General features: G+C 43.3%; 1 non-coding gene across 1 annotated transcript; it reads left to right on the top strand.

The window, feature by feature from the left end:
* Positions 1-18,912: 18,912 nt before the first annotated feature.
* On the top strand, positions 18,913-18,972 carry LOC115831857. Its single transcript, XR_004027348.1, has one exon. It is a non-coding gene; the product is annotated as a U7 small nuclear RNA (small nuclear RNA).
* The last annotated feature ends 4,493 nt before the right edge of the window (positions 18,973-23,465 follow it).

The following is a 23,465-nucleotide window of genomic DNA, read 5'->3' as shown; positions in this document are numbered from 1 at the left end:
GTGAACCTGGGAGGCGGAGCTTGCAATGAGCCGAGATTGTGCCACTGCACTCCAGCCTGGGCGACAGAGCTAGATTCCATCTCAAAATAAGTTAATTAATTTAAAAATGTTCATTTTTTTCTTCTAGTAACCACTATTCTATTATAGTTCTACAAATTTGCTTGTTCTAGGTACTTTCTATAAGTGAATCATTCAATATTTGTCCTTTTATCTCTGACTTACTTCACTTAGCATAATGTTTTCAAGGCTCATTCATGTTGTAGCATATATCAGAATTTCATTCCTCATTAAGGCTGAATAATCCATTGTATTCATACCACATTTTGTTTATCTATCAATGGACACTTGAATTGTTTCTACCTTTTAGCTATTGTGAATAATGCTGCTATGAACATTGGTTTTTTTTTTTATTATACTTTAGGTTTTAGGGTACATGTGCACAATGTGCAGGTTTGTTACACATGTATCCATGTGCCATGTTGATTTCCTGCACCCATTTACTCATCATTTAGCATTAGGTACATCTCCTAATGCTGTCCCTCCCCCCTCCCCCCACCCCACAACAGTCCCCGGAACGTGATGTTCCCCTTCCTGTGTCCATGAGTTCTCATTGTTCAGTTCCCACCTATGAGTGAGAACATGCGGTGTTTGGTTTTTTGTCCTTGCGATAGTTTACTGAGAATGATGGTTTCCAGTTTCATCCATGTCCTTACAAAGGACACGAACTCATCATTTTTTATGGCTGCATAGTATTCCATGGTGTATATGTACCACATTTTCTTAATCCAGTCTATTGTTGTTGGACATTTGGGTTGGTTCCAAGTCTTTGCTATTGTGAATAGTGCCGCAATAAACATACGTGTGCATGTGTCTTTATAGCAGCATGATTTATAGTCCTTTGGGTATATACCCAGTAATGGGATGGCTGGGTCAAATGGTATTTCTAGTTCGATATCCCTGAGGAATCGCCACACTGACTTCCACAATGGTTGAACTAGTTTACAGTCCCACCAACAGTGTAAAAGTGTTCCTATTTCTCCACATCCTCTCCAGCACCTGTTGTTTCCTGATTTTTTAATGATGGCCATTCTAACTGGTGTGAGATGGTATCTCACTGTGGTTTTGATTTGCATTTCTCTGATGGCCAGTGATGATGATCATTTCTTCATGTGTTTTTTGGCTGAACATTGGTTTACAAATATCTGTTAGAATCTCTGCTTTCAGTTCATTTGGATCTATTCCTAGAAATGGAACTGTGGGATCACGTGGTAATTCTTTGTGGCTGTGGCATTTTACATTTCTACCAGCAATTTACAAGTATTCTAATTTCTCTACCTCATAGCCAGCACTTGTAATTTTATTTGCTTTTTAAATATATATATTTTTTATATAAAATAGCTATCCTAATGGCTGTGAAATGGCATCTCATTGTGTGTTTGGTTGTTTTTTGTTTATTTATTACTTTTAGAAAAGTAAAAGAATAGTTACTCCATGGGCAGAGTAGCTTCATTGTGGTTTGGATTTGCATTTCCCTAATAATTGATGATGAGTATTTCTTCATGTGTTTACCAACCATTTGTGTATCTTCTTTGGAGAAATGTCTACTCAGTCTCTCTCTGTCACCCAGGCTGGAATGCAGTGGCGCCATCTCGGCTCGCTGCAACCCCCACCTCCTGGGTTCAAGCAATTTTCGTGTCTCAGCCTCCCGAGTAGCTGGGATTACAGGCGTGTGCCACCAGGCCTGGCTAATTTTTGTATTTTTGGTAGAGATGGGATTTCACCACATTGGCCAGGCTGGTCTCAAACTCCTCACCTCAAGTAATCTGCCTGCCTCAGCCTCCCATAGTGCTGGGATTACAAGCGTGAGACGCCACAGCCAGCCCTATCCACTTTTAAATATATTTTCTTATTCTTTGGGTTACCTTTTCACTGTGTGTGTGTGTGCACATGCGTGTGTGTAGAGATGGGTTTCACCATGTTGCCAGGCTGGTCTTTTTTTTTTTTTTTTTTTTTTTGGAGACGGAGTCTCACTGTTGCCCAGGCTGGAGTGCAGTTGCGTGATCTCAACTTGCTACAGCCTCCACCTCCCAGGCTCAGGTGATCCTTCCACTTCAACCTCCCAGGGAGCTGGGACTATCGGCAAGTGCCACCATTCCTGGCTACTTTTTTTTTTGTATTTTTAGTAGAGATGGAGTTTCACTGTGTTAGCCAGGATGGTCTCGATCTCCTGACCTTGTGATCTGCCCGCCTCGGCCTCCCAAAATGCTGGGATTACAGGCATGAGCCACCACGCCCGGCCAACGAGGCTAGTCTTGAACTCCTCAGCTCAAGCAATCTGCCCTCCTCAGCCTCCCAAAGTGTTGGTATTACAAGCGTGAGCCACTGCACCCAGCCCCTTTTCACTCTTTCGATAGTCCTTTGCACAAAAGTTGTCAATTTTGATTAAATCTAAAACATCTATTTTTCAATTTTTTGACTGTGCTTTTGGTGTCATATCCAAGGAATCATTGCCACATCCAATTTTGGGTTGTAAAATCAATGTCATGAAGATCTTTCCCCTATGTTTTCTTCTAAGAGTTTTCCAGTTTTAACTTTTACTTAAGTCTCAAATCCATTTTGAGTTAATTTTTGTATATGGTATGAGGTAGAGATCCAACTCTTACTCTTGCATGTGATTATCTAGTTGTTTCAGTACCATTTGTTAAGATGACTTTTTCTCCTATTGAATTATTTTGGTACTCTTGTCAAAAAACAGTTGACCAGGCAGAGAGTGGTGGCCCACACCTGTAATCCCAGCACTTTGGGAGCCAGAGGCAGGAGGATTGCTTGAATCCAAGAGTTTGAGACCAGTCTGGGCAGCAAAGTAAGACATCATCTCTACAAAAAATAAGAAATTAAAAAAATTAGCTGGGTATGGTGGTACACACCTGTAGTTACAGCTATTCAGGAGGCTGAGGCAGGGATTGCTTGAGCTCAGGAGGTTGAGGCTATGATTATGTACTCCAGGGTGACAGAGAGCAAAGTCCTGTCTAGATAGATAGATAGATAGATAGATAGATAGATAGATAGATAGATGATAGATTAGATAGATACACACTTTTTTTTTTTTTTTTAAGAGACAGTCTCTCTCACTCTGTCATCCAGCCTGGAGTGCAGTGGCATGATCTCAGCTCCACTTCCCAGGTTCAAGCGATTCTCGCACCTCAGCCTCTGGAGTAGCTGGCATTACAGGCAGGCGCCCTCATGCCTGGCTAATTTTTGTATTTTTTGTAGAGATGGGGTTTTGCTATGTTGGCCAGGCTGGTCTCCAACTCCTGGCCTCAAGTGATCTACCCACCTCGGCCTCCCATAGTACTGGGATTACAAGTATGAGCCCCTGCGCCCTCCCAAAACCATACGAATTTTAGAATCAGTTCATTAATTTCTGCAAAAAAGCTAGGATTTTGATAGGGATTGTATTGAATTTGTAGATCAGTTTCAGAAGAATTGCCATCTTAGCAATATTGTCTTCCACTTCATGAACATGAGATGTTTTCCATTGTTTAAATAATCTTTAATTTTCTTTTCTTTTTCTCTTTTTTTTTTTTTTTTTTTTGTGACAGGGTCTTGCTCTGTTGCCCAGGCTGGAGTGCAGTTGCGTGATCTTGACTTACTGCAGCCTCCACCTCCCAGGCTCAGGTGATCCTCCCACTTCAGCCTCCCAGGGAGCTGGGACTATCGGCAAGTGCTAATTTTGTGTACTTTTAGTAGAGATGGGGTCTCACCATGTTGCCCAGGTTGGTCACAAACTCCTGGGCTAAAGTGATCCTCCCGCCTCCCTCCCAAAGTAGTAGGGTTACTGGCCAGGTGCAGTGGCTCATACCTGTAATTCCAGCACTTTGGGAGGCCAACGCAGGTGGATCACTTGAGGTCAGGAGTTCAAGACCAGCCTGGCCAACATGGTGAAACCCTGACTCTACTAAAAATACAAAAATTAACTGGGCAAGGTGGCACGTGCCAGTAATCCCAGCTACCCAGGAGGCTGAGGCAGGAGAACTGCTTGAACCCGGGAGACAGAGGCTGCAGTGAGCCGAGATATCGCACCACTGCACTCCAGTCTGGGCAACAGAGTGAGACTCCATCTAGAAAAAGGGAAAAAAAAAACGTGGTAGGGTTACAGGCATGAGCCACCATCCCTGGCCAATTATGTCATTCTTAAGAGTTAAAAAAGGGCCAGGCATGGTGGCTCACGCCTAATCCTACCATTTATAGAACCCGAGGTGAGAGGACCTCTTGAGTTCAGGAGTTCAAGACCAGTCTGGGTAATACAGTCAGACCCCTGTCTTTAACAACAACAACAAAAAATCAGCTAGGCGTGATGGCTCCAACCTGTAGTCCCAGCTCTTCAGGAGGATGATATGGGTGAATTACATGAGCCTGGGAGGTGGAAGCTGCAGTGAGCCATGATTGTGCCGTTGCACTCCAGCCTGGGCGATGGATGGAGTGAGATCCGATCTCTAAAAATAAAAAAAGTAAAAAAGTATCTGGAATGGGCTAGGCACAGTGGCTCACGCCTGTAATCCCCGCAATTTGGGAGGCCAAGGCTGGCAGATCGTTTGAGGTCAGGAGTTCGAGACCAGCCTGACTAACATGGCGAAACCCCATCTCTACTAAAAATTCAAAAAATTAGCCAGGCTTGGTGGCGTGTGCCCGTAATCTCAGCTACTTGGGAGGCTGAGGCAGGAGAATCGCTTTGAACCTGGGAGGTGGAGGTTGTAGTGAGCGAAGATCGTGTCATTGCACTCCAGCCTGGGCAACAAGAGTGAAACTCCATTTATTTTTTGCATGACCTAGTTCTGTGCTTGAGTATGAATGTGGTCTGAAATCTGAAGATTTCGAAAAGAAGAAAGCAGGGGAGTTAGAAAATAAAATGAAGGGATAATTTTGATAGAAGTTAAGTATTAGGGTCAATGCCAAAATTCAGGAGCAGAAAAATTGGGCATTCTTACAGGTAAATTCTAAAATGTACTTACCTAAACTTTTTTTGCATAGTGTTTTGATGCTACAGGTGAGTAATGATAGCTTGACATTTAATTTTTTTTCTTAGACTTTATTTGTAAATCTAGTCTCACTCATAGGACAGTGTTAATATTCCTGTAATGTGTCAAGGCTGATAGATCTTTTAAATTTAAACTTCAAAGTTTCTCTTATACACAATTGACAAGGGTATACTAATCGCTCAACTCTCTCTCCCATATGAAACCTATTTTCTTTAGTTACTCTTATAAAAGCTGCCACTCTAGAAAACAAATGAGAAAGGACAACAGTGATTTAAATCTGGAAATTTAAGGATGAAGCTACATCTGCCTTAAATAGATGCATTCAGCTTTGGTATTTAGTCCAGATGAGATATGAGGTCACTTAATGTGATGAGTGCTTTAGTATGCCAAGAAACAATGGGGTACGTCAGGAGCTGCTTTTACCTTCAGCTCTGAATTTCCTGCCCTTTATCAGTTTAAATCAGCTCTTGTGTTATGTTGAATACTTTGTGTTTTACTAATCAGCTTCAAGGGCAGCAGCTACTGGACTTGGTTTAGAGTGCAGTTTAGACAGTCTGTGGGAAAAAAAATTGCTCTTTCATGGGGTAGAAGGGAATGAAAAATGTTCAGACAGAAGAACTTGGTTTATATAAAATTTTATGTAGTCAATTTTAATGAAAAATAAAAATTTAAAAAACAAAAAATTTTTATGTAGTCAATTTTAATGTTTAACTTTGTAAGGATTGTAACTTATAAAGTAATAAGTGAAGTGAAATTAAAATTTTCAAGATGTTCTTTTAGAGGATGTAAGACCCAAAAATATTTTAGGTATTTAGATTAGCTAAATGGATACAATAGACAACTATGCTGCTTAACCCATTAACTGTTCTCTAAATAGAAACAAAATATAAACACAACCAGGAGATGCAGGCACTTCATCCTTTACCATAATTGAGAAGTTAAATAGGGCCTCTTCATGTGGGTAGCTACTTCCTGATACAGTTGTCCTTCCCAAACCACACATTTACTAGTCGATTTTTGGAAAGGGCTTGTTAATAAGATCAGGACTATTTCAGTATCTATTTAAAGAGCAGGATCTTATACATGGCTTACCAGAGTATTTCCTTGTCCTACCTTAGTATGTAATGCAATTTGTATCAAAGAATTTTATTTAAAAAATTTTTGTGTATCAGAGAATTGAGTAACTAGACATAGGTGGATAAGTGTCAATTGTACATTTTGGGAATCTTAATCCTTTAAGAGTAATAGGGGCTTTGTGAACAGTACACAGTCATTTATAGACCTGTCTTTGATGCTGGTATCTTCCCATGCTGGAATAACAGTCAGTGTTATAAGAGTTCACAACCTGTGCGTGGATGTCATTTTGGCTTTCTCAAATAATTAGCTCATTGAACAAATATTTATTGAACACTGACTATGGACCAGGCGCTGTGTGTGGTTAAGAACAGTTTGATGTTTTTAGCTCCCAGAGAAGGATATCAGCTACCAGCTATGGAGGCTTCCTCTATGACCCTAAGTTCCATCAGTGAGCATTCGTTTCTGCGGAACATTGTATAGAGGAATACATTTTGGGGTGGCACTGCAAAAGCAGGCTGGGTGAATACTAAATGATCTTACCTTTGATTAGAATTGTTTAAACTTTTTATTTTAGCAGAGATATTAAAATAACATACTAAGTAATATAAATAATTTAGTAAATTTAGATACCAAATAATATACTAAAACAGATAACTGTGAATTTACATGAAATAAATAATAGAGAGATCCTGTGTATCTCTTATCCAATTCGTTCAGTCTTGCAAAACTACAGCATAATATCACAACCAGGATATTGACATTGATAAAATAGAATTTTTGACATTGAAACCTACTTGGTCCGAGGGAAATACTGATTCTAACATCAATAAAGCTTTTATATTCCCTGATGGAATTTGCTTAATGGTTCAATATTTTTTTCATTTTACGTTGTTTCACCTCTCCCTTGAAACTCTGAGGCTTCTGTACTATGATTTAATTTATTCAATATTTATTGGGCGCACACTACGTGTCAGGTATCCTTGTAGATGGTCTGATGGAAAATAAGATAGACATGATATTTGCTGTCATGGAGCTTTTGTTACAGTGTGGGGACACAGACAAAAAAAAAAAACAGTCATATTCAGGAACCTCTAGGCTAAGGCCTGAGGGGAGAACAACCTTGTGTTCTAGGAACAGAAAGAGCTGGATGTGGCTGGCATGTGGTGGGGGGAGAAGGAATGGGTGGAATGGCAAGTGGAGTGGGAGAGGTTGAAGGAGCATAGAGACTTGATGATACCAGACCTTGTTGGCCAGTACAAGGGCATTAGATTTATTTATGTATTTATTTATTGAGGCAGGGTCTCACTTTGTCACCCAGGCTGGAGTGCAGTGGCATGATGTTGACTCACTGCAGACATGACCTCCCAGGTTCAAGCGATCCTTACAGGGATTACAGGCGTGAACCACCATGCCCGGCTAATTTTTGTATTTTTAGTAGAAAGGGGGTTTCAACATGTTGACCAGGCTGGTCTCAAACTTCTGGCCTCAAGTGATCCACCTGCCTCGGCCTCCCAAAGTACTGGGATTACAGGTGTGAGCCACTGCGCCTGGCCAGGCATTAGTTGTTTTCTGTTTGTTTGTTTTGTTGTTTTTGTTTTTTAATATGGAGTCTCACTCTGTCACCCAGGCTGGAGTGCAGTGGCGCAATCTCGGCTCATTGCAACCTCTGCCTACTGGGTTCAAGTGATTCTCCTGCCTCAGCCTCCTGAGTAGCTGAGACTACAGGCACATGCCCCCATGCCCAGCTAATTTTTGTATTTTTAGCAGAGATGAGTTTTGCCATGTTGGCCAAGTTGCCCTCGAACTCCTGAGCTCAAGTGACCCACCTGCCTCAGCTTCCCAAAGTGCTAAGATTATAGGCATGAGCCACCACGCCTGGCCAGGCATTAGATTTGTATTCCAAGTTCTAAAGAAAGCCTTTGAGAATGTTTAATCAAGGGCCTGAAATGGTTGGATTCTCTTCTTTTCTTCTTTTTTTTGAGACAGACTCTTATTCTGTCACCCAGGCTGGAGTGCAGTGGCGCGATAAGGGCTCACTGCAACCTCCATCTCCCGGGTTCAAGCAATTCTCCTACCTCAGCCTCCCGAGCAGCTGGGACTACAGGCATGTGCCACCATTCCCAGCTAATTTTTTTGTATTCTTAGTAGAGATGGGGTTTCACCATGTTGACCAGGCTGGTTTTGAACTGACTAGTACAGGGCAGTGGCATGATTTTGACTCACTGCATCCTTGACCTCCCAGGTCAAGGCCTGCCTCAGCCTCCCAAAGTGCTGGGTTGACAGGCATGAGCCACTGTGCCCAGCCTCTTTTTTTTTTTTTTTTAAATAGATCATTCTGGCCCGGTGTGGTGGCTCATGCCTGTCATCCCAACACTTTGGGAGGCTGAAGTGGGTGGATTGCTTGAGCCCAGGAGTTTGACACCAGCTTGGGCAACACAGGGAGACCTCATCTCTACAAAAAAAAAAAAAAAAAAAAAAAAAAATCCCAGGTGGGTGGTACACATCTGTGGTCCCAACACCTTGGGAGGCTGAGGTAGGGGAATTGCTTGAGCCCAGGCAGTCAAGGCTGCAGTAAGCTGTGATCGCATCACTGTACTCCAGTCCGGGCAACAGAGTCTCAAAAAAAAAAAAAAAAAATCATTCTAAATGTTCTATGTAGTATTGTTTGGCAGGGACTAGTCTGAAGCAGGGAGACCTATTGAAGGGGCCGTTGTCATCGTTCAGGTGAAAGATGCTGCTGCTTTGGACTATGGCAGTGGAGATGGGGGTGCAGAGAAGTGAAAAAAACTTGGAATTTATTTTCATGGCTTTTTCTTATTTGGCTTATCTCTGAAGTGAAAGGGTGGCAACCTTCTAATAAGAGAAGAAATACAAGTTTATCGAGTGAAATGAAAGGATACAACTTAGCCCATTCTTTGGCTTTATAGTTCCATCCAAATGAAGTGTTTCTTAATTACAACTTTTTTGAAATTTTCTTCTTGCATTTATTCATTTGAGTTTTTATTTATTTTGGCCTTTACCTTTCATGGTAGAAGCTTTTTTCAAAAGTCTTTTGTTGTCTACTTATAAGGCCCTAGAAAAGCCGTTGGAAGCTCTGTGTCAGAAGAGGTGTTAGTGCCCTGTGGTTTGAAGCTCCTATCAATTTCTATAGGTTTCTCCACAGAAGAATTATCCAATCTTCTGGTGGGAAAAAGATGGGGCAAAGATACACACTTAGCTACTAGTGGCTTTACAGCCCAGCAATGCAAGCTAAGATCTCATCATTCACAGTGAACAGTTCACCTTTTTTCCCCAATAGTGTATCGCTTTCCCCAACATCCACCATGCCTGGAGTTTATTTGCCTGGAACGTCTTTGATTGAAACTCTCCCACAGAATCAACTCCCGGTCTCTTGTTAGTTGGGAGAGGGGTAGTCATCTAGCTGCTTGGGATGAGAGTGTACATAAGGGCCCAGTTGTTCCATGTAAAGATTCAGCTGACAGTCACAGCTGGTCCCCTGTTTTCCATACATGGCATGATACATGGTACATGGCGTGATACATGGTACATGGATCCTGAGCTTCCCCAGCGTCTGAGGCCTGACTCATTTGCTTCTCATTGACATTCCCATCCCCAACAGGTCTAGGTTTCGCTTTTTCCTAACTGCTCACTCTTCTAGCCAGTTTCTAACTTCTGAAACTCTGTTCACACTCATCTGTTGTTCTCTCCTCCCTTATTCTTTGTCCTCATGGGTATATTTGATGTTCACTTGCTCTAACGTTAGTGTGAAGAAGTAGAGATAAATGCACGTGCTCAGTTCTCCAAGTCAAAAAGAGGTGCTCGTTAAAGTACTATGTAAAGTCCTTGTCCAGACCTCTGCTTAGAGAAAATGAATAAGAAAAGTCTACAGCAATTTGCAATCCCTTTGTGACCTACAAATAATTTGCTGCATGTTCTTTGATAGCATCCTTAAATTTTTCCATCTCATCCTTCTATCAGTTTTGGGTAAGGAAAGTAGGAATATTCCTAAGGCAGGAGAACATCCAACATTTCAACTGTATATAATATTTGACATTTAAAACTACCTCATTAGATAATATTAACTAGCAGGGCTAAATCACTTGGAATAAGTAATCTGAAGTTTTGTCTAAGTGTAGGAAAATGGGTTTCAATTTTATCTTTAGAAAATGGACAAACAGGTTTCACAGTTTATTGAAGTCAAAAGGCTAGTATGCTCAGCTTCCATTGCATCATTCTCCAGGAAAATTGTGCTGTGAACTTTGCAAATCATTGCATGATTAGAGAAGAAAGTGATTAGCATCACAAGTTTCATTGTGTTTGTGCCCTTGAACATTGCCAGTTTGTGAAATATTTGTAAAGGGCTGAAACAGGGTTGTAGAGATTAAGGAATCTTGGAGATTTACTGAGTTGATGCCCCACATTTAGCACTTCCTGGACCTGAAGAGTTCATGACTCCACCTTATCAGATCTTTCTCCAACAAAATAAAAAATATTCCCAACAGAGTAGCACTTGGTTTATTACCACTTATTAAGACCATACTAGAGACAGAAATAGTAGGCAGGCCCCAGGGAGTTTAGTAGAATAGTTAAAAGCACAAGCTCTGAAACTACCTTCGCTATGACTTTGGGCAAATAAGCTCACCTCTCTGAAACTCACTTTCCTTCTCTGTAAAACAAGATGATAATACCTACTTCATAGAGTTGTGAGGATTAACAAGTTAATACCTGGAAAGAGCTCAGAACAATGCCTACCAAAGTCAATTCTCACTAAGCACTGCTTTTATTATTCCCACAGCTAACATGCTCTGAAGCTGTGCTGTCCAGTACAGTTGTCACTAGTCACGTGTAGCTACTGAGCATTTAAAATGTGTGTAGTCAAAATTGAGATGAGCTGTAACTATAAAATATTACCAGTTTTCAAAGATGTATGAAGTCTTTTATCAGAGATTTATGCATGTAGCATAAATCTATTCCCTCCATGGAAAACCCACACGCCCACACATTGCCCACCTCACTGATTTTTACAAATGGTTTCAATTCCCTTTGAAGGCTGCTGGTGGGCTGATGTATTTACCAAACTATTGGCAGTTTCACACATTCAAATTTTAATCTCCGACCTCTGCAAACAAAAGATCTTTATGTTCTCCAATTGTGAAATTTATTCACAATTTCTCCCATCCAAGTACTAACCAGGCCCGACCCTCCTTAGTTTCTGAGATCAGATGAGATCGGGCGTGTTCAGGGTGGTATGGCTGTAGACTTAGTCACAATTTCTATGCAGAGCATTTGTCTGTGCATGAATTCAGATGCTTTGTGAACATATCTGCTCACCGCCACATTTGAGAATTTTCACGGAAGAGAGGGTTTTTTTGTAAAAGCCTTGGCAGTCCCATCTCTTTCCAAAGAATACCCCACAAATGCTGTGCCGGAGTGAAATTGTCACAACAGAGACATCAGCCCCGGCAGTGTGTCCAACTATGTTGAGAAATCCCATACCAAAGTAAGCCCACAACAAGCTATGCTGGTTTCGTCATGAGGAACAGTGTTTTTTTAATTTTTATTTATTTATTTATTTTTTGAGACGGAGTCTCTGTTACCCAGGCTGGAGTGCAGTGGCGTGATCTTGGCTCACTGCAACGCCCGTCTCCCAGGTTCAAGCGATTCTCCTGCCTCAGCCTCCTGAGCAGCTGGGACTACAAGCGTGCGCCACCACACCTGGCTAATTTTTTTTTTTTTTTTTTTAAGTAGGGACAGGGTTTCACCATGTTGATCAGGCTGGTCTCAAACACCTGACCTTGTGATCCACCCACTTCGGCCCCCCAAAGTGTTGGGATTACAGGTGTGAGCCACTGTTCCTTGCCAAGGAAGAGTGTTTTAAATGCTTGGCCGGGCGCGGTGGCTCACGCTTGTAATCCCAGCACTTTGGGAGGCCGAGGCGGGTGGATCACGAGGTCAGGAGATCTAGACCACGGTGAAACCCCGTCTCTACTAAAAATACAAAAAAAATTAGCCGAGCGTGGTGGCGGGCGCCTGTAGTCCCAGCTACTCGGAGAGGCTGAGGCAGGAGAATGGCGTGAACCCGGGAGGCGGAGCTTGCAGTGAGCCGAGATTGCACCACTGCACTCCAGCCTGGGCGACAGAGCCAGACTCTGTCTCAAAAAAAAAAAAAAAAAAAAAAAGAGTGTTTTAAATGCTTGAGAAGAGATTCATATGGGTTTTTGTCTTGTTGATACATTTTGGGACACCAAGACGGATGGATTGCTTGAGCCCAGGAGTTGGAGACCAGCCTGGGCAATATGGTGAAACCATGTCTCTACAAAAAATACAAAAATTAGCTGGGCATGGTGGCGTGTGCCTGTCGTCCCAGCTACTTGGGTGGCTGAGATGGGAGGATTGCTTCAGCCCAGAAGGTTGGGACTGCAATGAGCCATCATTGCTCCACTGTACTCCAAGCTGGGTGGCAGAGCAAGACTCTGTCTCAAAAAAAAAGTATAATGGGAGTTTATGAGCAAGCAAGGATTTTGGAGTCAGAGATATCTGGATCTGAGTCCAGGCTCTACCATGTAATAGTTCTGAGATGCTGAACTTGACCTCTCTTAGTTTCCTTACCTGCACAGTGGCATAATAAAAATTACTTTGTGGAAAAAGACTGATGAAATATGAAGAAAATAATGTAGGCTGGGCATGGTGTCTCACACCTGTAATCCCAGCACTTTGGGAAGATGAGGCAGGAGGATCGCTGGAGCCCAAGAGTTCAAGACCACCCTGGGCAATATAGTGAGACCCTGTCTCTAAAAAAATAAAAATAAAAATTAACCAGGTGTGGTGGCATGAGCCTGTAGTGAGCTGTGTTTGCACCACTGAACTCTAGGTGACATAGCAAGACTCTATCTCCAAAAAAAAAAAATAATAAAATATCTCTATTGATTACATGGTGAAATAATATTTTGATATATTGGGTCTATTTGGATATATTAAATAGTTGCATATATTTAAGATATAAGTTAGTTTCCCCTGTTTCTTTTTACTATTTAGTTTTGAGACAGCGTCTTACTCTGTTGCCCAAGCTGGAGTGCAGTGGCACAATCTTGGCTCACTGCAACCTCCCCCTCCCGGGTTGAAGCGATTCTCTTGCCTCAGCCTCCTGAGTAGCTGGGGTCACAAACATCCACCACCACGTCTGACTAATTTTTTCTATTTTTAGTAGAGATGGGGTTTCACCATATTGGCCAGGCTGGTCTTGAACTGCTGACCTCAGATGGTCTGCCCACCTTGGCCTCCCAAAGTGCTAGGATTATAGATGTGAGCCACCGTGCCTGGCCTACTTTATTTACTTATTCGTTTATGTATGTATTTATTTGGAGACAGGGTGTCTCTCTGTTGCTCAGGCTGGAGGGCAGTGGCACAATCTTGGCTCACGGCAACCTTTGCCTTCTGAGTTCAAGCGATTCTCCCATCTCAGCCTCCCAAGTAGTTGGTATTATAGGCACGAGCCACCACGCCCTGCTAATTTTTTTGTATTTTTAGTAGAGACTGGGTTTCACCATGCTGGCCAGGCTGGTCTCAAACTCCTGGCTTCAAGTGATCCACCGGCCTCAGCCTCCCAAAGTGCTGGGGTTACAGGCATGAGCCACCGTGCCCAGCCCTTTTTCCTATTTTTTTTTAAGATGGGGTCTAGCTCTGTTGCCCAGGCTGCAGTGCAGTGGCATGATCTCACTGCAACCTCTGCCTTCTGGGTTCAAGCAATTCTCCTGCCTCAGCCCCCTGAGTAGCTGGGGTTACAGGCATCTGCCATCATGCCCAGCTAATTTTTTTTGTATTCTTAGTAGAGATGGGGTTTCATCATGTTGGCCAGGTTGGTCTCAAACTCCTGACCTCAGGTGTCCCACCTGCCTTGGCCTCCCAAAGTGCTGGGATTATAGGCGTGAGCCACTGTACCTGGCCTACTTCTTAAATATGTCTATTAACTGACTTAAAACTACATATATGGCTCATATTTCTATTGAACAGTACAACAGTCCCTTCCTCATATGATTTTATTCTAAACTCTGCCTGATATTGCCCCAAGGTAGGGCTCATGATACTTCTAACGTATACACATTATATATTTATTATCTTTTTTTTTTTTTGAGACAGAGTCTCATTCTGTCTCCCAAGCTGGAGTGAAGTGGCACGATCACAGCTCACTGCAGCCTTGATCTCTTGAGCTCAAGCAATCCTCCCGCCTCAGCTTCCCAAGTAACTGGGACTATAGGCATGCACCACCATACCCAGCTGATTTTTTTTTTTTTAAGTTGAGACGAGGTCTTGCTATGTTGCCCAGGCTAGTCTCAAACCCCTGAGCTCAAGTAATCCACCCACCTTGGCCTCCCAAAATGCTGCAATTACAGGCATGAGCCACTGTGCCCAGGCTATTACTTAATATAGTTCCTCCTCCTATGCAGTGGCTTTCTCTGTCTCTCTGTCTGTCTGTCTCTCTTTTTAAAGAGAAACAGAATCTTCCTGTGTTGTCCAGCCTGGGCTTAAAGTCCTGGGCTCAAGTGATCCTTCTGCCTTGGGCTCCTTAGTAGCTGGGCCTAACAGGCACATGCCACCATGCCCAACTAGCTTTCTGGTCTCGAACCCAAATGTAGTTCTTTTCCATTACTGAACTGCGTAAGCATGGTGGAATCATGAATGGTATAAGATAAACTGCAGCTCTCCCTGGTGAAAATGGGCACAATTTGGGAGAGAGGCACAGTCTGAGACACCTGTGAAATGTGCTGATTTTCTGCAGCTACCTTTGGAATGCAGTCCTCAAGAGCTGTCTAATATCTGTCCTATCCAAGTCAAAGGAACTGACAGAATACAGGGAGATGATACTCTGCCCACCAGAGGACCTGGACCTAGTTCTGCCAAGGTTCTTATTGTTTCATGAAACTGCTAACGTGAAGCTGAGAAGTACCATGTAAATACAAATGTGGTGTCAGGATTGGGACATGCCTTGACCTGATAGGTTCTGAGGATAATGTAAATATTTTCATTATGATGTGATCAAATCAGATTAGAGTTGGTTAACAGGTATCACTAGGCTATATACTTTTGAACAGACTACTTTTGTATTACTGCTAAAGTTTTTTTTTTTTTTTTGAGACGGAGTTTCGCTCTTGGGTGTCCAGGCTGGAATGCAATGGTGCAGTCTTGGCTTACTGCAGGCTCCACCTTCTGGTTTCAAGCGATTCTCCTGCCTCAGCCTCCTGAGTAGCTGGGATTACAGGAGCCCGCCCCCACGCCTGGCTAATTTTTGAATTTTTAGTAGAGACGGGGTTTCACCATGTTGGCCAGGCTGGTCTTGGACTCCTGACCTCAGGTGATCCTCCCGCCTCGGCCTCCGGAAGTGCTGGGATTACAGGTAGCCACAGTGCCTGGCCAAGATTCTTAATTTTAATGATTAGTAGACTAATTTACACACAATGGTAATTTTTTAAAAGTCATGTGATCTGCAGGCACATGAACATCTGAACATGTGGCCCACAAATAAACCTGAGATCACCTGGCTTGCAAGATACCTTTAGGTCTATGGGCAGAAGGTTCTCTGAATTAGTAATTTAGTGCTAGAGTACTTGAGCTTCCTTTCTGCATTTGTAGACACATGCTTAAAACATCAGAGTGGTTAGAACCCTTAGAAGCCATCTCTTGCTTTGTATGTGAAGACCTTGAGCAAGAATGGGCCAATATCAGGCCGGGTGTGGTGGCTTATGCCTGTAATTCCACCACTCTGAGTTGGGTGGATTGCTTGAGACCAGGAGTTCGAGACCAGCCTGGTTAACATGGCAAAATCCCGTCTCTGCTAAAAATACAAAAATTAGCCAGTTGTGGTGGCACGTGCTTGTAATCCTGGCTTCTTGGGAGGCTGAGGCACGAGAATCAGTTGAACCCAGGAGGCGGAGGTTGTAGTGATCTGAGATCACGCCACTGCACCAGCCTGGGCGACAGAGCGAGACTCTGTCTCCAAAAAAATAAAGAATAGGCCAATGTCAATGACAATTCTTAAGTGTGTGTGTGTGTGTGTGTATATGCGTGTATACATATATATATTTGTGTGTGTGTGTGTGTGTGTGTGTGTATATTGCTTGAATGAATTGCTTGAACCCGAGAGGTGGTTTCAGTGAGCTGAGATCGCGCCACTGCACTCCAGCCTGGGCAACAAGAGTGAAACTCCATCTAAAAAAAAAAAATAAATATAGGCCCTGCACGGTGGCTCACACCTGTAATCCCAGCGCTTTGGGAGACCGAGGTGGGCAGATCATGAGGTCAGGAGCTCCAGACCAGCCTGGCCAACATGGAACCCCGTCTCTACTAAAAATACAAAAAAATTAACTGGGAATGGTGGCAGGCACCTGTAATCCCAGCTACTCCGGAGGCTGAGGGAGGAGAATCGCTTGAACCTGGGAGGGAGAGGCTGCAGTAAGCCGAGACCACGCCACTGCACTCCAGCCTGGGCAACAGGGTGAGACTCTGTCTCAAAAAAAAAAAAAGTGTAAATTCAGTTATCTTTAGTATAGTCGCAAGATTAAAAAGTTTTTTTTTTTAATAGAGACAGCATCTCATTATGTTGCCTAGGCTGGTCTCAAACTCCTGTGCTCAAGCAGTCTTCATGCCTCAGCCTCCCAAAGTGCTGGGATTTCAGGCTTCAGCCACCACACCCAGCCTAGTCACAAGATTTTATAATTATCCCACTATCTAGAGATGGGGCCTAGAGATGAACATTTCTGTCATCACCCAAAGAGGCTTCGTACCATTTAATAGTCACTTCTTATCCCTTCTTTCTCTGTGGATTTGCCCATTCTGGACTTTTCATATACATGGAATAATATGTGGGGTTTTGTCTGTTTTCTTTCACTTAGCATAATGTTCTCGAGGTCCACACGTTGTAGTACATGTCAGCACTTCATTACTTTTTATGGCTGAATAATATTCCATTGTATAGAGATACCAGATTTTATTTATTCATTAATCTGTTGGTGGCCATTTAGGTTGTTTCCACTTTTCGTTATTATGAATCATGGTGATAGAAACATACGTACAGGTTTTGACATGAACATATGTTTTCAGTTCTCTTAGGTATAGACCGAAGAGTGGATTGCTGGGTCATATGGTAACTTTCTGTTTCATCATTTGGTGAACTGAGAAACAGTTTTCCAAGTCAGTTGTATCATTTTACACTCCCAGCAGCAGTGCGTGAGGGTTCCTTCATATCCTCCTCAATACTTACTATCTGACTTTTTGTCTTATAGCCATTCTAGTGGGTATGAAGTGGTACCTAATTGTGCTTTTGAGTTGAATTTGAGGTTGAGCAACTTTTTAGTGCTTATTGGCTATTTCTAGATCTTCTTGTGAGAAATTCGAATTCTTCCTGTTCAAATCCTTAGTCTATTTTTAAAAATTGAATTGTTTGTATTTTTATTTGGTGCATTGTAAGCTGTTAAGCATACTAAGGTAAATCTAATTTAGGGAAAGCATTCACTATTTCAGGAAGACCAGAGAGTTGCAGTTTGGCATTATTATTATTATTATTATTATTATTATTATTATTATTGAGATGGAGTTTCACTCTTGTTGCCCAGGCTGTAGTGCCATGGTGAGATCTCGGCTCACCGCAACCTCTGCCTCCCAGTTTCAAGCGATTCTTCTGCCTCAGCCTCCTGAGTAGCTGGGATTATAGGCAAGCGCCACCATGCCCAGCTAATTTTGTATTTTTAGTAGAGACGGGGTTTCTCCATGTTGGTCAGGCTAGTCTCAAACTCCCGACCTCAGGTGATCCGCCCACCTCGGCCTCCCAAAGTGCTGGGATTATAGGCATAAGCCACTGTGCCCAGTCTATTTTTAATCCTTTTCAGGCACTTATAAAGTTTTCAAAAAGAACTCATGTTCACAGAATAACTATAAAGCAGGACCTACCACCATTACTAATAAAGGTTATTAATCCAATCCCAAGAACCAAGAAAGAGGATCCAGGCCAGGTGCGGTGGGTCATGCCTGTAATCTCAGCACTTTGGGAGGCTGAGGTGGGTGGATCACCTGAGGTCAGGAGTTCAAGACCGACCTGGCCAACATGGTGAAAACCCATCTCCACTAAAAATACTAAAATTAGCCTGGCATGGTGGTGCATGCCTGTGATCTCAGCTACTCGGGAAGCTGAGGCGGAAGAATCACTTGAACCTGGGAGGCAAAGGTTGCAGTGAGCTGAGATCGTGCCACTGTACTCCAACCTGGGTGACAAGAGTGAAACTCTGCCAAAAAAAAAAAAAATGGGGTCCAAATGAACTCTCTTGAAAGTCCTTGCTTCCATTCATGGCAGCACCTCCCTAGACCTCCCACTGCTGTGCCCAAGTGAGTGACCAAAGAAATCTGCTCTGAAAAGAAAGCAGCCTCTTCGGATATGGCAAGTCACATCTTTTTGTCAAAACCACCAAGAGGAGAGAGTGATATAGGAAGTGTGGTGACCTGAAGGAAATGACAGGCCCAGGGTCTAATGTTTTTTTGAAAGTTGGTTCAAGGAGGGTGGATCACTTGAGGTCAGGAGTTTGGGACCAACATGGTGAAACCTTGTCTCTACCAAAAGTACAAAAAATTAGCCAGGCATGGTTGCTCATGCCTGTAATCCCAGCCACTTGGAAGGCTGAAGCAGGAGAATCACTTGAGTCCAGGAAGCGGAGGTTGCAGTGAGCCGAGATTGCACCACTGCACTCCAGCCTGGGCAATGGGGCAAGACTCTGTCTCAAAAAAAAAAAAAAAAAAAAAAAGAGTTGGTTCCCAGTGTTATAGCTGTTAGACTTTGTCTAGCAGGCTTTCTGGTTTTTGCCAGAAAGCCCGTAAAAAGTTAAACAAAAAAGTCAGTTCCCCAAGTGAGCACTGACAGTGAGTCTGCTCATGGAGAGCCATCGGGCCCTGGCTGATGCCAGGGCAGAGGGGTTGTCAGCAATGGCTCTCGGTGGAAGGAGTACTGCTGATTTCCTTTCTGGCTCCTAGGACATGTGTTCACTGCCTCTTACCTTAAGTGTGGGCCAACTGGTACATGAACACTCAATAATTGCTTGCTAATTAAATAAGTCCTTTTATTCAATTTAATCACTTCCCTAGGAGGGCCATTTAGTGCCTTAAATGCTGTTTGCATGGACTCTCCCACTCCCATACCCCCCACCAACACACATACGGGGCCTGGAGGCCAAGGCCATTCTTGGCATGTTGCTATCAACTGTGAACTCACAGAATAGAGGAATGACACAGCTGTTCACATGAAGTCAGGTCTCCCACATTCATTTATTCAACAAACTCTGAGATTACTTCTGAGTCTGGTACTGCCAGGCATAGTCCTTTCCGTCAAAGCCCTCACTATAGGTCTAGTGAGGCAGACAGACAACTAAATGACCACATACTCTACAATGTAGTATTATGTAGGGCCGGAAACAATGAACTCTACCTGGGGATATCAAAGAAGGCTTCACTGGTGAGGTGATACTTGGCTCAGGGGTCATGTAACTCAGCATCATGAGGGGTTCTTATCAGGGACATTTGCTAATGGAGAAAGGAAGAAAAAAGGAAACTTCAGGACACACCCAGTCCCCTGTTGGGGTAACTATGGGATGGAAGCCTATGTCTCCTCCCTGGCCTGACTTCAGCTTAGTCTTTTTGCCTATGCTGTCGAGCAAAGAAAAGGTAGAATCAAGGTCAACCCTCCTTAGTACAGCAAGAGGAAAAAGCAGCCAATCTCCACATTTTCTTGCCTTTGTTTTGTTTATCAAGGGAAATCTTGTTCTCATTTTTATGGCAAATGTTTATGACTTTGAACCAGGAACTTGCCTGCTTTGTATTTCTCTTGCACTGCTTTATCCTCTTTCCTGAGTTGCTAGTTTTGAGATTGTATAAGCGTTGTTAGAGGATTTCCAGCAACATCAAAGGGCAGAGAGACTGCCTCCCCTGAACCCTGGGGCAGCTATGGAAATCTCTCTTGCCCTCTTTGCTAGTAGTTGCTGTTCCCAGGGAAAGGGCAGCTCTCAACACCCAAATCTCAACAGGCTGGATTTTCCTCTTGCCTCCCTGTATGAAAAAGGTGTCTTGACTCCACATTAGAAACTTATTCGTTTCAAACAATAGCAAGCAGCTCTGCCTGACTCATGCAAAAAAGGAATGTATTGGGAGGAGACCTAGTGGTTCACAGAATTGACTAGAAGGCTGGAGAACCAGGCTGTGAAAATAAGAACAAAGGAGGCTGCCCAGCAAGAGCAAGGGACGGGCCGGGATTGTTACTGTCCTTGCGCACCCTGACTCGTGATCATTTCTCACCTGTCCCAGTGTCTCTCTTTTACTCACATAAGAGTCCCGGCTTCTGGAAGAAGCATCAAATTGATTAAGTCCAGGTTTCAGGCCTGTACTGTGACTGGGCTGGCTTTCAAAGCAGGAGGGGGAGTTCTGTCTCCCCAAGACTTACACAATATGAAGAAAGTGTTCACTACAGCCCTGTTTGCCAGAATGGTGAGTGAAGCTTAGGAGAGAAACTACCAGCAGCATAAGCAACACCTATGGGAGACCCCAGGTGGATAAACCAGTCCTTAGAGAGAAAATCGGGACTGGGGTTTAGTTGAGATTGTATTTCTCAGGAGAAACTCAAGTGAGGAATAATGATAACTAACATCACTTATTGGTGGCCTACTGTGAGCCTGGCACTACTCTATGTGATCAAATCTCCTTTAACCTTTATCTGGCAGGTATGTAGTATCCTTGTTTTAAACATGAGGAAATGGAGGTTCAGGAAGGTGGGGACCTCTCCAGGTTCATAGAGCTACTGGTATTCAAACTGAAGTCACCATACTTTGGAACTCACACTCTTTCCTACTTCACTGATTTTCTATCTCTGGGATACACCAAATTGAAGAACACCTTTCTCTCCCTGTTTCATTTTGAGAAATCAAGGATGGGCAATGAGCCTGTCTATAAATCTGTCTCTGCCACTCCTAGGCAGTTGCTGTCAGTTGCCCTTTGCCCCATAATTCATTTGGTGTCATCCAGTTAACAGACACATTCCCCTTTCATCTTGCTAGGTGATTTGCTAGGCAAGTCAAAAGTAACTTGCTATGTTGTTTTTTGTTTTGTTTTTTTTACTTTTCTTGCTGCTTCCCTTGAAGTAGAAAAAGCTGCTAACTAGGACCTAAGGACCCTGGCAAGGGTAAATGTGACCACAGACACAGTGCCCAGACTGTGATGAATGCTGGGCATACCCCCGGGTTTTAGAACAAAGTATCCTCTGTGTGAGTAACTGACCAGATACGCCACAGTTAAAATCAGGAAGGTTTTCTAGGTGAATGCTTAGGGCATGCATTATCAGTCTCCTGAGCCACCAGCCAAAATTCATCCACATGCACATAGCATGCTGTGACCTAATTCTGTACCAAGTCCATCACGCAGCTTCTGTGTGCAGCCTGGGGTCCAGAGCTCACAAATTGGATTTTTCTTCCATTGAATATTCTGGGTGACTCCTCAGCAAGCAGAAATCTGGGAGGTTTAGCTCAAACAGAATGACAGTTTTAGGAGAGGGGCTTTTTAGAGACTATCTCATCCCATTTTATGATCTGGACACAAGAGAGACAGTCTGGCCATTCCTGGGCCTGAGGAGGCTGTTGCCTTTTCTAAGCAATGCTTTTGGGGTCGAGTTCAGAGCCTGAGATAGTTTCTTTTCTTGAAAACCAAAATGAACCTTAGGGGACCAGAAGAGCAAAGTGGAAAAGCTTATTTGCCCACACCTATCAGTCCGGGGCCCACTGAAGTTGGCAGAGAAAAAGAAGCCTGTATCCATCTTTTTCATGAATCCTCTTTTGTCCAAGGATGTGTGAGTAACATCTGAATGAAGGAAGACCACAAGGATGGAATGGTTTCAGGCCTGGGGCTGGGGGCCAGGCTGGAGTAGAAAAGTTAAGTCATTCTGACCAAAGCAAACAGAGGCTGGGTGTCACCCAGTGTCTGCAGGGAAAAGGTGACATATGTGTACTTAATGGGAACGTGACAGCCCAGCACTCCTTTCCAGGAACTGCTGATCTGAAAGGGAATCTCGTTCAATCCCTGGAACAGTCAGCCCTCACCCAGTCTTACCAAGAGGCCCTGCCTGTCAGGAGTTCCCACCACGGAAGGCAAGCTTCATTCTCCCTGCACTTTCTTCTTGTGCACTTTCTACTTTCCTATAAAGCCCTATCATTAGACAACTGTGGTGAATTCAGTGCATAATTAAAAAGCAAACAAACTTACCCCAGAAGAACATTTACAGTTTAGGTAGACATTTGTGTATAAGCAATAATTCATGCTTTGTTGAATTTCTAAAAAAACATGATTTTGTTGAAAGGTTTCTGACCTCTAATATACTTTAACCAGTACATTACCATCTCTGAATTATTGAGACAGCTATGTAGCTGCTGCCTAAAAGAAAGATACCTCTGGGCTGGGTGTGGTGGCTCACACCTGTAATCCCAGCACTTTGGGAGGCTGAGGCCGGCGGATCACGAGGTCAGGAGATTTGAGACCATCCTGGCTAACACGGTGAAACCCCATCTCTACTAAAAATACAAAAAAATTAGCCAGGCCTGGTGGCGGGCGCCTGTAGTCCCAGCTACTCGGAGAGGCTGAGGCAGGAGAATGGCGTGAACCCGGGAGGCGGAGCTTGTAGTGAGCTGAGATTGCGCCACTGCACTCCAGCCTGGGCGACAGAGCAAGACTCCATCTCAAAAAAACAAGCAAAAAAAACCCCAAAAAAACATACATCTGTTGCTTCAACTATGAACTACAGATCCACTGTTAAACCATACACAAAATCAAAGGACACAAACTTGGAAAAATATTTGCCACACATAGGAAAAACTGTTAATCGCCTTAATATATAAAGAGGTTTTTTGTTTTGTTTGTTTGTTTGTTTGTTTTTTGAGACAGGGTCTCACTCTGTCACTCAGGCTGGAATGCAGTGGCACAATCATGTCTAACTGCAGCCTCAACCTCCGGGGCTCAGGTGATCCTCCCGCCTCAGCTCCCTGGAGTAGCTGGAACTACATGCATGTGCTACCATGGCCAATTAATGTTTGTGTCTTTTGTAGAGACAGGCTGGTCTCCAACTCCTGGGCTCGAGTAATCTGCCCACCTCGGCCTCCCAAAATGCTACTAGGATTATAGGCATGAGCCACTGTGCCCAGCCCTAAAGAGGTCTTACAAATCAATGAGACCAATAATCTAATACAAAAATGAGCAAAGAAAATGGACAGCCAGATCACATACAAATGGCCTTAAAATACACAAAATGGTGTGTAGTCTCATTTATAATATATGCAATAT

The sequence above is a fragment of the Nomascus leucogenys genome, chromosome 2 (genome assembly GCF_006542625.1).
Source record: "Nomascus leucogenys isolate Asia chromosome 2, Asia_NLE_v1, whole genome shotgun sequence".
In the NCBI taxonomy this organism is placed as follows: Eukaryota; Metazoa; Chordata; class Mammalia; order Primates; family Hylobatidae; genus Nomascus; species Nomascus leucogenys.
Note: the sequence above shows the minus strand (reverse complement) of the source record. Positions and strands in the feature narration are given on the sequence as shown.